General features: G+C 39.3%; 1 protein-coding gene across 3 annotated transcripts in view; it reads left to right on the forward strand.

The window, feature by feature from the left end:
• The window catches only part of lrfn1 (leucine rich repeat and fibronectin type III domain containing 1), a 112,609-nt gene that overhangs the window by 42,803 nt on the left and 53,636 nt on the right, over positions 1-16,170 (forward strand). For 2 of the 3 annotated variants that reach the window (XM_067507537.1, XM_067507536.1), the window contains exon 2: positions 13,240-13,291. The exons of the other annotated variant lie outside the window; for it this stretch is intronic. The gene's annotated coding sequence lies outside the window, so the exon portion shown is untranslated. The remainder of the gene's footprint in view (positions 1-13,239; positions 13,292-16,170) is intronic. 3 annotated transcript variants of the gene reach the window in all.

Consider the following 16,170-nt stretch of genomic DNA (forward strand, 5'->3'; position numbering starts at 1 on the left):
TTCCAATTTATCTTAATGGAAATCTACAGCTTGCTTGCCGTTAAGACGTAAAATGGCCTGAGCTGCATTTCTATTGAACCCAACATAAGATAAATAGCAAATAAATTAGATTGTGTAATACAATCATAGTGAAGGGAGGAGAGTTTAGATGCTTTAATATGATAACGGCAACAAAACAGCATCTACGTGTGTATTATTCATGTAACGTATTCCTTATCAGTGATACCTTTCTTTCCCAATTACTTTGAAGCTGATTCATGCGCATGGCACATCTTTAGTGACATGTGCTAAAGGTCCACAGTGAGGCACAAAATGGATCGGGCACCCATGGCGGCTAATTCCGATTCAAGGAATTGAGAGAGCTGTGTTAAGGATGTTAGGCATTAAAGAGTTGTCTTTTTCACAGGATTATCTGCGAAGGAGGAAGTCAGTATTCACACAGAGCTGACTGGCACAGCGAGATCAGCTTCCATCCAAGTAGAACACTTCTTCAGGCATGCAAAACATTCAGACTTAAGTCACATAATCCCTTTCAATATCAGCAAGGATGTCAATGTGCTGAAATGAATGGATAGGATACAACAGTTTCGCAGGCTTAGTGTTGTTTCCGATCGCGCGTTTACAGTGGTAGCTGTCACTTTGCTGTTATTAGCCACTGAAGTGACGTAAGCGTTACTGTAGATCATTTGACTCGGAGATGGCAAAATATATTTAATGTTAGTGAAAAGGCTCGTCCCATTTAATAAAACGTCATCAAGGGGATCCATGCCGAGTTTTATGCCTTGCTCCCCAACGCTGTGGCATTTATGGGGCCTGCAGATATTGGAGTAAATAACCGGACTCACAAAGCTAACACTCGAGCAAATCTCAGGGGCTGAACAAACAATAGTGCTCTGTGCACATTCGTGCCGAAGATCAAATGAGACTGTAACTGTGGATCATGACAGGGTTTTTCTGGTGGTTTTTTTTTTGTTTTTTTTTCTGTGGAAGCACTGTTCTGTCAGCGTTACAGAGCAAGGCTGTCCAAGTCCAGCTAACCATGACTGCTTGAGAGAGAGCTAAGACAGCAATCGCCTTTCAAAACCAGTCGGTTCAGACAAATTGTTGACATTACACGTTGAGATGCTGCTAAATGTTGAAAAGGGCTTTGTTTTGGCTTCTTTATTGTCCTGCCAAGGATTTGAAAGGCTACACATAACATATTGGAAATGGCATTGAGTGTTGTGGCAACATATTTCAGAATCCTCTTATATTATATCCTATCAATATTTGCTTCTGCTGTGGCCCCGTTTCTTCATAGTACTCATTAAAATTTCATTGTATCACATCTCAGCTTACCTGTCTGTATCGTGGATGTTCTGCTGGGAAATTTGAATATTTAGAAAGATGAACTATTGACGGTTTTACATTTTTGAATGTGAGAAATGTGGAGCTCTTGAAAGTGGAAGTCATGTACACATTTTTATTTATCCATCCTTTTTGTATAAGAGCATATCAAGCCAGGAAAACTCTCTGATCAGTGGGGGTTGAGCACAATCAAACCATGAATTCCATTAAGTTTTTGAGTGAATTTAAACAGTTGCAATAAACAGAAAGCTCACTGTAATCACAATTTAAATTAAAGGAGCTACTCTGTACTTAAATATAATTTACTACCATTTTAAAATGTGTTAATCCAATTCAGTTGTAAAATGCTAATTTATACTGACAATATTTGAAAATAAAGTTTAGATATTGCAATAAAGGTGAAGACACCTGTTTTAATATGAATGGATGTTTTATAGTTGTATTCTTCCCTTGGCATAACAATTTATTGAGGCATGGTTTAAGTTGGTGTGAATATTTTGAAAATTGGAGCATTATATGATTTTTAACATCATTAGCCGTGGGCCTATAAATGACACTGTTGGATTCAAAATGATCCTCAAAATGCCTACGCTTCATCTCCCCAGCAGACTTAAAAGCAAATCTCACCTTCCCTTTTCAACCCTGAAAATGCTGCAAGCTATCTTCCGTCAGGATTGCTGACTTGTGTTGAGAAGCAGTGAGGCAACATCATGGATGTATGCAGGGTTGTGGAAATACCAAGGTCCAAAAATTGAGCTTGTTAAGAGACCACAGGAGATTTCTCTGATCTACATATGTTCTTTCTGAAATGTTGGACAGCAATAACCATGTGAGTGGGCAAAAGCATAAATGATCTGTCAAGCAGGAATCCATGAAAATCTGTTTAAATGTTGTAATGAATGATCCATGCAGAACTTCTGCCTCTATCATCTCCTGTTGTCTCTCTGTCTTTAACATTACATTCTTTCTGCTCATTTGTCTCTCTGACCCTGTATTCACTGTCTACTCCTTCCACAGTGACTCCTCTCTTGTTGCTCCTGCATTATAAGTATAACCTATTAAAAGTAATTTATTAAAATTACATACACCCTCTTATTTCATGAGGGTATGTTAGCATCATTCTAGATTTTAAATAAAGATATATGGATATAATACTACCTCCACATTTACAGTAAATAATCTGATTTTATTAACCTCCATTGTGAATTTAACAGCAGTACAGTACAGAAAGTGATTTAAATTACAAATATTAAATTCAAAACATGTGTTCATCAAAACAATGTATAATGCCATTAAAATGAACTTTAATTGTTGTTGTTGTTTAATTGTTACCAGCTGAAACATTAACAAACATTATGTACACATTAATGCATCAGTAATCACAATCCAGTAATACATTCATTGATGAGAAATAAGACATTCTACATAAAGGGTAATTTTACTTTTGGTACTTTTGAGATGAGGTATTTTAAATTAAATTTTGAGGTAAATTTCGAGATGTGTTGCACCCGTTTTTATGCCGGATGTCAGTCCTGCCAGAACTGCCAGCCCTCGGTGGCTGGGTTTGTGTGGGATTTGAACCTACTGGCTTCTGCATCCCAACTCAATGCTCCACCACTGAGCCACCAGGCTCCCCATTCATTAGGATACATAGGTTAGTGTTATTAAATTGAGTCTATACTGTAGGTTCCATGGTAATTTCCAAAGCACACATAAATTGCCATATTTAGTTTGGCCTACATGTCACAGGCAGGTCATGTAATGCTAATCCTCTCCTGGACACCAATGACTGTACTTTCGTGTCTTTCTTTTTCTTTCAGTCTTTTCATTTTTGCACCGTCGTCTCTTCCCCTCCCAACGCTGAGCTTTGATTGATGAAGCCTTTTCATTTTTTCACAAAGTAAACACAAAGTCAGTTTATATTTATATGCAAATGTTGCCAACCTCCACTAGGATAATCTTGCAATGAAAATAAAAATATATTGGGGTACTTCATTTTAATATGCATTTCAACTCTTTACACAAACTTAATTGAGAGAAAATAATTTAAACTTTCATTATACGTTTAGTAGTCTAAAGTTGAATTGATGGAGTAAATGTTATTAGCTAACTAATAGCTAATTCACATGTGCGTAAACGAGTTGGAAGATAGAGGAATGATGCAATTACAAGGGTCAGAGGTGGTGAAGGTGGATGAGTTTAAATACGTAGGGTCAATGGTTCAAAGTAATGAGGAACGTGTCAGGATTGATCTGTGACAGAAAGGGTTCTGCAAGAATGAACGTGAAGATTTACAAAACGGCAGTAAGACCAGCCATGTTGTACGACCTGGAGGAGTTGGCTAGTAGGACGGTTTGGAGACAAATAAAGAGAAGCAAAGCTGAGATGTTTTGGACATGTGCAGTGAAGGGATGCAGGGTATATCGGGTGAAGAATGATGAGGATGGAGGTGCCCGGACAGGAAAAGTGGAAAGCCGAGGTGGAGGTTCATAAATGCTGTGACAGAAGATATGCGAGATGTTGTGTGACATATGAAGAGAAACGAGTGAGGTGGAAACTGATGCTTTGGTGACCCCTAAAGGAAACAGCAGCAGAAGAAGAAGCAGATAGTTAATTCACTCGAGAAAAAGCAACCAGCATCTTGATGGACGTCCACTGTTTAACTTAATTTCGCCACACACACCAACTAATGTATTAGTGACGTCTGGGGATGAACAGCATTGAACTACACGTAGTATTGTGTCAGAGAGTAAGATGGTAAGATGGTTTGGAGATTAAGGTGCCTGTTCAGTTTATTGACACAGTCACAGAACCACTGTGTTAAGAAACTTTGTAAGAAATTTTGTAGTAATGAAAAGATCCTTCATGCCACCAATGGTAATGCAGTTACAATTATCGGGTAACACAGTTAGTCATCGTCCTGTTATACACTGCCTCTGTAGTACCCCACTGCAGTTATTTCTAAGAGATACGGTAGTTTTACAACTTGTAGCATATACAACTCGGAACTTACACCACAGTCCAGACTTCGTGACCTCAGTGGTGGGTACAGCCATTTGCAACGGAGCTACTTGGGAAATCCGTAGCCTTGATGATTCATTTTACAGCAAAAGGCATGGTGCTGAGGGGTTTTCTGTGCAGGTGCAAATTTTATGCACCCGCAGTTTTTTGCTTGTGCGTTTTGTGGTCATTTAGTGGCTCGGCTAAAGCTTGATTGCACTAAGGTAGCTGAAGGGCGACTGTTTTCTCAACTGTTTTGGTTGCTACCAAATGAAATGGTGAAAAAAACAAAACTCTTCAAAGGATGCAACATGCAGCCTAGGGTTGTGTTTCGTTGGCGGTTGTGTTATCCTCGGGCAACCTTTAAAATTAAAAGCACCCATGGAACTGTTCATGGCGCGCACACACTGCTTCTAAAGAACATTTTAACGTGGTCTAAATGTGGATATAGTCACGATTTTTGCTTTTGTGCAACTGCTGTATTCACAACTTTACAGCAAAGGTTTCATTGTTAAATAACCACATGCACACTCACACAAAGAATGCAGAATTTTAGTTTGACTTTAAACACTAATTTAGTTTAAACAGGGGGTGGGATGTAGCCTTGAAAGAATATTTAGAGTGCTCTATAATCACGTTTGGGGTGCAGCATGTTTTGCTCTCAGTCTTGGAACCTTATGTACAGGAAAAGTATGCTCACAGGAGAAGCCAGACTGGATTCTCCTCACAGCCCATTAGGAGACTGTCTGCTGCTTTTAAATGGGATGAGCACAGCTGGCATTATCTGCCATTACAGAAGCTTACGCCTAGCTGATGACTCCGTACGTGCATCTTTCTATTTCTGTGAAACTTTGTGCAAACATGGGCATAAAATGTAAACTACCCCCTGAATAATTCAATTTGGGTGCCCAGACAGTCCCTCTAATCTCGGTGCGCCACAATTTGAACGAGAGGCAAAACACTGGAATGTTAAACTTCACACAGGAGACCACCGTCTGTGTTTACACTTTTTAGGCTCTAATCTGGACCAAGTCCATAGAGATAAAACCTGTCATGTCATTTCCATTATACTGAGAACAGTATAGTGTTTCATTGTCTTGCCTACTACTAATAGACATAAAAAAGGTGGGTTGAGGAAGCTGTGTAGCTATCCCATTAGTGATAAATGTAAAATGTTGCTGACAGAGAGTTCATGCTACCTGAGACCTTATCAATGCTGTTCAGTACAGTCAATATGACCATTAAAGACCTCGCAGTCAAAGTAGCCATTAAGACAGCCAGTCACTTGTTTATGTCTGCATTAATAAGTAAAAACTCTATTTTAGTTTAGAGATGAGTACATCAGCGTAGAGTGAAATAACAACAGAGACAGAGTCAGAGCTGGAATGTGACCACAAAAACGGGGTGCATCACCCTGTGAAAGTAGGAGGCAAGAATTTGCCCGTGTTAAAGCGAACTCATCGTTCTCGCTTGCCTCCTTTCATACCTACTGATTATTTATGTGCTGACGGTAAATGTGCTGAGTGTGGCTAAGTGTATGAATAGCAGTACGAACATCATCAGAGGCTTCATCTCATGAGGGTGGGGGGGGGGGGGGGGGGGGGGGGGGAAGGGGGAGGGCAAAGAGTTTACTACCAGAGCATCAGATCAAGAGCGACAGACGATCCTCCCTGACACATCAAGAATGGAGGGAACCTCTGATCCGTGTGATGCTCATAGGCTGTAAGTTGAAGGCTCATGGGTGACCCTGTTGATCTCTGTGGCTACTGGCAACACTACTTTGTGTTGCTCTTATTGCATAATTATTCGTATGACATGACTTGTTTCTTACCACATTTCCCTTGGTTCACTGACTAATATATGTGGAAACACATTTAGGGATAACACACGCTTGCAAATGTAGCAGTCTTTTTTTTTTTTTTTTTTTTTGTTATTAAAATATAGCTGCATAACCAGAGCAATTATTAGAGCGTATATTATTTGATGTGATTCTCTCAGGCAACTTGTATTATTGCTCAGTGTCACCACAGTAAATGTCTGCGCCACGACGAGAGTTCCTTCCTAACAAAGGAGTCACAACATGCAAGTCATGGCAAAAATTATAGACGTTGCAATTTTTTTCCTCATCATTTTACGCCTCCGCCACCGCCATTATCTCTGTGTTCCAGCTCTCTGCAGTGCTGCCCATAGCACAGGGCTCTACTTCGCCTTGGGTTGTTGCCTTTTGTCTAGATGTCTCGCATCTCTGGAGGTCACATCAACCGCCCCGAAGCCACTGGTAATGGTCAGCGTGCCAACTGTGTAGGCAAGCTAAGAGAACCATATGCTTGTCTGTTAAGTCACAGTCAGTGGGGTAGTGTCGCTGGTGTCCGATGAAAATCACAACGTGTTTAACATGCGTGACAGAGACAAATGGTGCAATCAAGCCATGGGTTAGCCATGCAGCATATTAGAGCAGGTGCTTCTCTTATTCCTTTGCATTCTCCTTTGTATTCCACAGTGATCCTTTCCTGAGAGAGAGAGAGAGAGAGAGAGAGAGAGAGGGGGATTAAAAAAGCAGAATGAGAGGGTTCCATAGGTTAGGCTCTCACCATTAATCACAATTCGTCCATTCACTCTGGCCTGAGATCAAATATTTCTTTCTTTATTTGTTCTTCATTAGGTTCTTTATTATAGCAGTGTGGGCCTTGGCCTCAAAATGTTTATTTTAGCCCTGTGACAAGTCAGGCAGTGTAATAGAGACGTGGGTGTGCTGTGTGCCTAGCATTTTCACACATGGTTTAGACTCTAGCATAGAGAGGCCCTGTAGCAGGTTCCTTTTCACTCTTCATTAAGAATTCTGGAGGGTGTTTCGACTGAGCGGTGGTAATGAATCTATGCATCTATGTATCTTTTAGTCCACATAGAATCATGCACCATAGACTAACAGATTTTCTGCAATAGCATGTTTCAAGTTATAGCCGTAAACAATACAAAATCAAAGACAAAGAATTGTCAAATGTCTCTTTTGTAGCTATGTGAAGACGTGATTCAATGTTACAGTTACCCAAACGCCTGCCTCTCTCTCTGAGCGCTGAAGCTGTGAGATCCTGAAACAATGAACAAATATCTGCTTGTCCTTGAGGACGGCTGCAAATGAGAAGCCAGAGTTAGTGTTGAGAAAAGCAGGGAAGAGCATCACCACCCTGACAGCTACACTTTTAGTACAGAGTGGATCATCAATCATGTTGTACACACAGCAAATCCATTCCACTTTATGGAAAGAATCTAAATGTGTGATGGAATCTAAAGCTGTTTTTATTGTTATAGAGCTGAAACTATTTGTCAAAATAAGCTAACGCAATGTCAGGATTTAGTGGAATTCAGAATACTTCAAATTATGTGCAGAGTTGTTAATACCGTAATAGCAGGAAACATTTGGGGACTATTGGGGGCTGTCATGTGACACACACAACATTGTTCTATAGACTATACATTCAGAAAACCAAACCAAACATCTGAGAACTAGATACATGTTTCCTATACTTTTGATCCATATACAGTCGTGTGCAACGAAAATGAAGCAAAAAAGAAAAAAAAATGGGGGCAATACTTGGCAACCCTGTGATTCAATAGCTTCTAGGTCCACCTTTAGCAGCAATAACCAAAAGTAATCCTTTCCCATATGACTTAATTAGTCTTTAACATATTGTGGAGGACTTTTGGCCCATTCTTCTTTACCACATTGCTTCAGTTTTTGGGCATTCGATTATGCAGAGCTCTCTGAAGGTCCCATCACAGCATTTCATTTGTATCATAAGATAAGATAAGATCTTGACTTGGACTAAACCATTTCAAAACTTGATTCTTTTATTTTTCAGCCATTCTGATGTGGATTCACTGATGCGCTTAGGGTCATTGTCCTTTTGTTTGACCCAATTTCCACCAAATTTTAGCTGTTGGACAGATGGCCTCACATTTGCTTCTAGATTACTCTGGTATATAGACTTCATGGTCAACTCAAGGACTGCAAGGACCTGTGGCTGCAAAACAAGCCCAAATCCCCATCACTCCACCGCTGTGCTTTACAGTGAGTATGAGGTGTTTCTACTTAAATGCTGTGTTTGGTTTTCACCAACATGGTGCTGGGCATTAAGGGCAAACAACCCCATTTTGGTCTCGTCTGTCTATAGGAAATTGTTCCAGAAATCGTGTTGTTTGTTTAGATGCAGGTTTGTGAAACTCAGTCATGCTTTCATGTTCTTTTTAGACAGAAGAGGTTTTCTCCTGGAAACCCTTCTAAACAACATGTACTTGTTCAGTCTTGTCCTGATTGTGCTGTCATGGACTCTAACATTTAACATGTTCAGTGAGGCCTGTAGGGTCGGAGATGTAGCTCTTGGGTTTTTTGTGTTTTTACTGAGCATTACACAGTCTGACCTTGGGGCGAATGTGCTGGGATGTCCATACTTGGGAAGACTGGCAACTGTCTTGAAGGGGTTCCACTTGTGAATAATCGTTCTCACAGTAGAACGTTGACCTCCACATCCTTTGGAAATGGAAATGCCCTGAATGCTCCAGACCTTTTGTTGTTTGCCTGAGGTTGTATTTGCCTAATATTAAGACCCACTATAATCAAATGATTTTCATTACTGGCCTTTTTTTGGCATTTGCTTTGTATGTACAAATTGTTAAGTTCAAAAGTTCCCTGTTGCTACCATATTTGTTGTGGTACAAGAACATGCAAGAATTCTTTGCTTTTGCTTGATTTGGGAGTGTGTCTATCCTTAGTACTAGGTTTAGTGTGTTGCCCATGCTTTACACAGCCGCCAGGTGTGTGCTGCTCCCCAGGGTCAGATACTAGAAATCTACATTTGTTGTCTATGTGTATATGTCTATATGTGAAGTGTCCAGTCTTTGACAACCTTTTAGACTTCTCTTGTGTGTCCCCACCTTAAGTGGTGAATTATTGGTAGAAAGTTGATTTCAAAATGGCCATCAATGACAATCTGTTTCTAGATCACTGAATTACATATCCAACAATAACTTTCCAGCATTATCTGACATGTCCTGTCTACCTGTCTGTGCCTGGGCTGTCCATCTGTGTCACATATTAGATATCATTGAATTTCTGATTGCTACTACCTGAATGTAGGAATTTGATACTAGTCTGTGTTTTATTTAAAAGTAATAAACTGAGTTTAATTGATTTTGAACAGGCGGTTGGATAAAACAAGTCATTTGAACATTGCATCTCAGGCTCTGGGAAATTATATTTAGCTATTTTCAGTATCTTCTTATAGATGAACAATCTCTTAATTTAAAACAAAAACAAAAAACATTAACAGGCATTAGAGTTAAAAATAAAAATAAACATCTGCATTAGTTGCACTATTGTCTTTTACAGCACAGAGATACAGTAACTGTATCAGTTATGCTGTAAAAACTGCAAGTCATCTGTTTTAATAAGCCCATTGCATTATCAGAAACAAAGACATGGCTGGTGCCAGTACACGAGAGTGAGACATCTAATATTTAAAGTGTTTTTGAAGCAAAACAGCTTTTGTTATTTTGTTCAGTATGCAACCTTTCTCCCCTCTCTGCAGCAAATCACACATTACTAGTGTGATTAATTAGAAAAACAACAACAACTAAAATGCGGAGCAGAAATTCCTCTCATGAGCCTCGTTGCCGTGTCTCCGTCCACTGAAGTCTGTTTTCCCGATGTGTCTGTGTGGGATCTTGATGGCTAGATGGACGGGCAGTTAGCATGCAGTCACAATGAAATTTCAGCTAAAGCGGCATGAATAGCCTGCATGATATTTGCAGTATGAATGTGTTTTAATCAATTGCCTAGTGTTGAAGTGATGCTTCAGGGCACATGAACATAGGACGGGCCTTTCAGTGAAATGCACTAATGCGTGAAATTATAGGCTACTTCTCGCATCTCTGTATCAGGTCAGTCGGAAAGCTGCCCATTGGAAGTTATGTAATGGCATTTTGAAAATAGAAGCTTTAAGTTAAACTCGGCAAACACACCCCAAACACTGTTATGTTACTGATAGGAGGATGTTCAGGCAGCTCTGCAATAGGAGGTGGGCTAAAAACGTGACAGTAACGAAGAATGAGAGGCCTGTCTTCTCCTAGGTGTAATGGATGGCCACTGATCAACCTTTGAAGGTTGCTCTCAATGTCAGGGTCTTGTGTCGAGGCGTGTCTTGTTTACACTGAGCAGAAGTCAGAGTTCGGGTTGGTAAATATGTCTTGCTTGGACAACCACCCTGTGGTGCTTTGGCCATAGCTGATAAAATGGCCGGCCGAGATCCTAATCAAGATTTCTGCTTTGGCAATTAGGTTTGACAGTGGAGAATCAGAGCTGTTCCTCTGTCGTCATTATTCCTGAAAAGGAAAGAAAAAAAAGGGGGGTGGGGGGGAAAGTGGTCTCTTTCTCTTCATCTACAAAAGCTTCAATTAACTGTGATAGCTCCGTGCGAGCCTTTAGTTTTGCACTATGGGGAGAGAGGGGAAAGAAATTCTGGCTCCGTTGAATGGCTTTAGCCTATATACAGTACTGCAGTACTTTAAATTAGTTCCAAGAAGTTTGATCATTTTCTCTGAAATCTACTTACATCTGACCTGTTTGGTTTAGTTCACCTCACTCCTGCAGAGTTTAGTCACTGTGCATGTGGGTTGGATATCACTGAAGCCTAGGTGTGAATGAAACCACTGCACCGGAGACACTTAAAGATGTGTCTTTTCAATTTCACGTACAGTATTTATGCGAAGTAAAGTCTATGAATGCAGTTAAGTGCTGCTTGATTTTCTGAAGTCAGTCACTGGAATAAACTGGGTTGATTTTTTTTCTGCTTGCCAAAAAGTGTTTCAAAGGATGAGCAGTACTTTCATTTAAAGAGTTTGGAGAGTGGTGTATTTTTTTTTTTTTTACACCCTTTCAAAACCAACTGCACAAGAGCAAAACAGTAATCAATGGATTAAACTGTGTGTTTATCTGCTCCAGCATAAGCTGTAATAGATAGAATTAGAACTCGAATTCATTACATAGGTGCATGAATATACCCACGGTAACTAGCTAACATCATTTTACGGGGTGACATGTTAATATTAAAGCAACATCCATGACTGCGTAGTATTTCTCCACTGTGTAGAAAGTGGCCGTGGATGCTATCAGATTTTGGGCTGACATTAGCACTTCTGTCCTGCTCTTTATTGGATTGGGGTAGGTTTGCAGTCCTGCAGAACAAACCACCATCACCCAGAAGAAAGCCTTAGGTTTGCAAAACCCTCGTATTTGTCTTCCTGAAAGCCTCCTCTCTTGGCATATTAAAAGTATTAAAACACACTGTTTGAAACTGTATACAAGCATTTAAATCTAAGCAGTGATTTCACACTTGTACTGATCAGTGTCTTTATTTTTATCTTCATGTTTTATACATTTTACTGTATGTACATCATGAGCTGATGAGGATATTGACTTTTTGCTTGCAACATGAGTCCATTATATCATGAATATACTGTAAATATTAAGTGTGTATTTACAGTAAGAACACTTGGATGTCAGCATTTTTTGCCAACTCCTGGAGCTGACATTAGCTTAATTAGCTGATAAAAATCTGCTATCGACAGCTGTCATTTTATAGGACAAATTGATACAATATAACATGTATTTAAATGAATGACCTATAAGAAATTGTATTTACTGCAGATTAGATTGTATTTACTGCATTTGTGCTGCATTAGAACTAGAGGCAAGTCATAAATCGAGCACGTCTCTGGACAGTGACAATGATAAAAGCTGTAGAGTTATTCGTCACCATCCACACCTTCATCATTCATATTGTCTTATCATTTTAATATGTGCAATCTGATGGTAGGCCGAGACATATTTTTTATATCGAGGACCACAGTGAAAATATGTGTCGGGCTAGGTTGCGTTATCCTTGACATTTGCTGATGCTGTATGTGGGAGTCCTCTTTCTTTTTTGTCTCTAATAATCAAAAGCTAAAAAGCAGCAAGTCATATTTTACCTAAGTGGTATCCACACACACATACCACTAACACATTGTAGTACCGTATATAATTGTGCTGGCTAATACAACCCATGAACTCATAAGGTCAAGAGCACGTTTTTATAGGTAGGATCAGCTTGTTGACTCAAACTACTTTTTATTACAGTTACATATATATTTGGGCCCCCAGCTGCTTGGGTTAAAATGCAGTTTAGCCTATTCAAGTCCTTTACAGTTTACACCTGCTAGCTACCCCAACCAACTCATATTCTGTTAATACATTCACCTTAACTTTGATTAATAATAATTAAAAAGTCACTTGTGGTGTTTTTCTCTCACACAGAATTAAAATAAATGGCCCTACAATGGCCATACAGTAAACTCTATAGTGACACAGTATTATATAAAGCCAATATTTCATTAATTACTGTTTTGCATGAAGAAAAAGTGCAAAACCTACAGATGGTGCATGTTGTATAATCAGGATCAATAGAATTCATTCATTCATTGTATTTGTATAAAAAAAAACTCAAGCTATTACAAGTGTGCAATCCAAGGCTAATTACTATTCAGGCTAAAAACAAATATTAGCTATGCACATAAAATCTGAAATCATTTTTGAAGAAGGAGGCAGGTAAAATCATATTTCTGCCTGTATTTATCCTCTTTTAAATTGAATCAAACAGAGAAGCTCTGGGCAGAAAACGATTGTTCTACCACTACATGAATATCAAATAATTTGTATTGAGCCTGAGATGAAATCCAAAGATTGAACTATAAATTGAGCCTTTTTATGATTCTGACACTATTACAACCGGAGCCGTATGGCCCCCAATGTTATTTGTGCTTGCACATTAAGGTGTGTCCATTTTTTTCTCTCTGCAGACTGCTTTGAAGTGAGCGCTGTGAGGAGCATCCAAAACGACACGATATTTGGGTGAGTTTCCAAAGGAAAATTAAAACCCTGTTTTCATTTCCATAATATACCATCCCTCTTAACCATCCTGACTGTGACCATGAGCAGTAAGTGATGGGCCAGAGGCATAGAGGGGAAAGACTTTGATAATAATTTCCCTCCTCAAACTCCATTGATCACTCAATTTGATTTCACAGGATGAAATAATTGTTTGACTTATGGCTTCTCGCATTGCATTCCACACAAAGGCAAACAACTAGTTTCACCCTTTTTCGCATTCCAATATAAAAAAAAAACATGCAATAAACACTGTCACATGGCAATTTAACCACATGCTCTCATACAGAGAGAGAGTGTGAGCGTCTGCAGAGAGCCACTGTTAGCTATCCTCTCACATAGGCAGGGTTGGGCTGGCGCCACGGCTGTTTGCCTCATAGCCTGCACAATGGGAACCGGCTCCATTATCAGAGCTGCTGCTTCGCCGCCCTGCAGCAAACTCAGCACCCTCTGCTCCTGCACATTTAATTCCTTATCTCAATAGGGAAAACAGCCACATTGATGAAGAGCAAAAAAAACACCCTGGGCAGCTGTGAACATGGATTCTGAATACATACAATAGATTGCTAGATAAACTTCTGAAAATGTACATTGCTCATATTCCTTATAGGTATTTGAGGTTGGTCATAGATATTTAAAGTATTTAAATTTGCTTTATGCTTATTAAAGGATTCGGGGACTCACTTTATCATTATATAATGAAGCAATAATTTATGGTATATGGAATGTACTTTTGATATTCTAGAACAAGCTGAGTTGTCTTCATGTTTACAGAGAGATAAGGGTAGCTCTTCATCTGCTCTACTCTCACATGGCATAAACTCAGCATGAAACGATGCCACAGATGTGCTCCTTTTGTCTAGAGCAGCTGAATATACTTTTTCACATTTTTAAAAATGCATCTGCCAAAGACAAATACAAAAATTACTTCTATATCTATGCGGTGAAATAACTTGAGGCTTTTCCTTCCTTTTTCCCATTGGTTTTATTTTTGACAAGCTGCTCTTCTTTGCTCCATAGAGAGATAAAGGAGGTGTAAGTCGCCGACTTGACAGATTGACCTTTTGGTGAGCCCATTAAATACCGTTATTTAACTGTAAAGTAACCACTTTCAAGCATCACAAAACCGCCGTTATTGCGTTGGTGCAACAACACATCCCATACCCTTCCGCCCGTTGTCACTTTCGCAGCACAGGGATGGGAACGCATCTCACAGGTGATAATTTAAACCTAATAAAAAATGTCTGGCAACTTTGACGCTTCGAACACAGAACACAGATGGTCATCACACAGTAGTACCAAAGTAGATGCAGAATCATGCTTCTGCGTGCCTTAATTAAGCAAGCACATGTGGCTTATTTTTGTGTTTTCTAGCAGCATTCTCGCATTTAGAAAATCAGAACTGATGAATATTACATATTTCAGAGTTTAGCTTGGTAATCAGTTTGCCTCCACACAAGATAGTGTTGAAATTTGGCGGGCGTGCACGTATGTCAGTACAGATGTTTACATGTACATCATCTACCAACTGCTTCGTCTTCTCTGGGTTTTTTCACTTTCTTCATTGTTTTCTTTTCCTTACATTTTAATTCCTCCACACAAAGTGTTGCTGGGATTTGGTAGGTATGAACAACAGGGCCTCCGTGAGCCTCTGTGACCTATGGTGACCCATGATTCCCTTCAGCATAGACATTTACATGTCATTTCACCTTTAAACCTTACCTGAATGATGTCCAGAGGGCAACTCATCCAGGCCTATTATTTATGATTCTTTAATGAATCAATGAAAAATTATACACCCCTTCCTTCGGCATAATTTTGTTATCTTTTTTTAAAGGTCAGCCTGTCAAATTGAAGACTTACACCACATCTCTTTCCATTTGATTAAAGTCTGTAATCCTGCACTAAGAACCTCATCAGTGTCATAAAAATGAACAACAGTGGTAATTGTGTGTCAACAAGGTACGAGAGCACAAACAAGTGATGTCACTTGTCTAGGCGGAATAATTTTGTGTTTTACACTAATCACCTATCACTTGTGGAAAAAAGTATTCATATCCTTTATCTTAGTAAACGCTGCAATACTAAAATACTAAATATTCTAGTACATTGACAGTATATTGTTTCTAAGATCCTAAACAGTAAATTAATGAGTTACTAACAGCTGCGAAATAAATGTGGTGTGGTTGAAACATACAGTGCTTCAGAGAAGAAGCCAGTATGTATAAAGACATCAACACACACCAGGCATGGCGACTAAACACTGCAGATATTGAACCTGATTGTTTTCAGGTGGCTGGGGTTTACATAATGTGGCACTGTGAGAGGACATTGATTTTTCTTGCTTCGAACTGGCAGTCCTACACAAGGGCAGTGCCCGGCTTTAGCGCTGCACAGAGACGCAGGAATCAGCTATATCAGCTAATTCGCCAACCGGCTTAAATCGAATGTTATTATTCTGTACTGTGAGCAATTACACATTATTGTTTTTTGTTCGTTTTTTTTACCCAGAAATACATGAAACAGGATGTGTAGCTTATTATGTTTTTAATGGAATAAGCAGACTATTTCAAGTGAGGATGAGACAAGTTGAATGTCTGATTCTACTTTGTGGTGTTACATTAAATAATTGTTCACCATGTGGATGTGAGTTTATTAATTCCTATATTGTTTGCAAAGTTGATTCTGGTTTCTCTTAGTGGGAAACGGAGTGCAGGAAATTAGTTTGACACCTTTGACATTCTATTACATGTGCAGCTCAGGTGACAATGCTTTCATTAGTTTTCCCTCCAAAGCTGTTTCGTAAAGCGAGACTGCAGGAAACAGACTATAACACAGGCCTA

This window comes from Channa argus, chromosome 6 (assembly GCF_033026475.1).
Source record: "Channa argus isolate prfri chromosome 6, Channa argus male v1.0, whole genome shotgun sequence".
Lineage (NCBI taxonomy): Eukaryota > Metazoa > Chordata > Actinopteri > Anabantiformes > Channidae > Channa > Channa argus.